The following is a 2,335-nucleotide window of genomic DNA, read 5'->3' on the forward strand; positions in this document are numbered from 1 at the left end:
AAAGCTAAACATGCTTCAGAGCTGTGAGAGAAGACGACTCTGAACTGTTGACGCTTGTTTCATCTGTGGACAACATGGACATTTCCTGACAATCTGGACAACCCAAAGATCTAACGACAAAACCAGTTGGACTAACAGGAAGCCGGAGGAAAGAGACGGGGGAGGATTTCGCTGCAGCAACGCCAAGACCGAGTGGGGGAAAGGGGCGAGAAGGAAGGAACAAGAGCTTTCCATCCAGAATTGCTTCATGATTGATTGTCCTACAAGCTCTCTGTATTGTGCATAATTCATAAATAAACCTGATTGAGTGATTTTACCTGAACAGTGCTTGGTAAGTTTTTTTTCCACAACAATGGACAAAAACATTAAAGGCTCTCAAGTCAAAGGCGTGGCAGTTTTAGCTAATGTTGGACCCATGAGCCAATGCTAACATTAGCATATTAGCCTGCAAAGACTTTGATGCGTCATCTTTTCAAAGAACAATTTACCTGTAACCATATATGCGAGTAGTAAAGGTATACATGGCACATGAAAATATACTGAAGACGAATAACTCACCTTTAAAGAAGCTCTGYTTCTTYCAATGGAAGCTTCCCGCACTTTACTGCGCATGCGCACCGCTGAGCTGAAGCATTCACTCCAGTGACAAAAATAGTCAAATCCAGTTTACTCAAAATAACGTAGTCTTGTACTTTTCTCAGGCCAAACACGTACATTGCTCACATTACTTGAGTTAAATAAACAATTTAATGAGACGTGAGAAAGCATACAAACCAAATTTAAGTAAGAATAGGTATTGCCTTTTAGTGTTCACTGCAAAACCTTTGAGTTCATCACCTAAAATGTTCAAAATACAAATGGAAATATGGAAACTTTAGCAAAGACTAATCGTCTCTGAACCTTCAATCTACAACATCCGCCATCGCAAATAAAAGTAATCTTCAATCTAAAAATGCCAGAGGCACGAATAATTTAGGACTTAACCATATTTAAAAAAATAAAAGAAATACATTTGATATATATATATATCAAATATAAACTCCTGATCAAAATCTTAAGATCAGTTAAAAAACTGCAAGAATTTGCATTTTGCACTATTGGATCTTAAGAAGGTTCTAAGTAGAGCTTCACAATGGTAAAGGAAAAAAATCGGCGTAAGAGACAAAACCTTTTGAGCAGGGAATTTTCTGAAAACTGCATTTACACTCAAACATGATTTTTTTCAGCTGATCAAAAGTTTAAGACCATAGCTCAAAAAACCCGAAACCCCCCCAAAACAGAAATCAAAGTGTCAAAAAAAAGGACTCAGTAATGAGTAGCTCCACCATTCTTGTTGATGACTTCAAACAATCGTTTAGGCATGCTTGATGCCAGTGTTTTCAGGAGGCTAGTGGGAACGTTGCTCCAAGTGTTGAAGATGGCTTCACGAATGGCATCCACTGTCTGGAACTGATGTCCATTTTTGTAAACTTCCCTTGCCATCCATCCCCAAATGTTCTCAATTGGATTTAGATCCGGGGAACATGCAGGATGGTCCAAAAGAGTGATGTTATTCTCTTGGAAGAACTCCTTTGTCAGGCGGGCATTGTGAACTGCAGCATTGTCCTGTTGAAAAACCCAATCATTACCACACTGACGAGGGCCCTCAGTCATGAGGGATGCCCGCTGCAACATCTCCACATAGCCAGCTGCTGTTTGACGCCCTTGCACAACCTGAAGCTCCATTGTTCCATTGAAGGAAAATGCACCCCAAATCATGATGGCGCCCCCACCACTGTGCCGTGTAGAAAACATCTCAGGTGGGATCTCCTTGTCATGCCAGTAACGTTGGAAGCCATCAGGACCATCAAGGTTACATTTTTTCTCATAACTTTCTTCCACCTTTCAATATCCCATGTTTGGCGCACCCTTGCAAAGTCCAAACGGGCAATTTTGTGGCATTGAAGAAGACGTGGCCTTTGAAGACGTTTTTTGTTTCTGAAGCCCTTCTCTTGCAGATGCCGTCTGATGCTTATTGGGCTGCAGTCAGCACCAGTAATGGCTTTAATTTGGGTAGAGGATCGTCCCGTTTCTTGACGGACAGCCAATCGGATCCTGCGGCTCAGAGCTGGTGAAATTGTTTTGGGTCTACCACTTGACTTTTTTGTTCCATAACCCTCAGGATCATTTAAAAAATGCAAAATGACTGTCTTACTGCGTCCAACCTCAGCAGCGACGACACGTTGTGAGAGGCCTTGCTTATGCAGCTCAACAATCCTATCATGTTCAAAGTGAGTGAGCTTTTTTGCTTTTGCCCTCAGGAGGTCTTGACAGTGTAAAGACTTGACAGAAAATG

This window comes from Poecilia reticulata, linkage group LG4 (assembly GCF_000633615.1).
Source record: "Poecilia reticulata strain Guanapo linkage group LG4, Guppy_female_1.0+MT, whole genome shotgun sequence".
NCBI classification, from domain to species: Eukaryota; Metazoa; Chordata; class Actinopteri; order Cyprinodontiformes; family Poeciliidae; genus Poecilia; species Poecilia reticulata.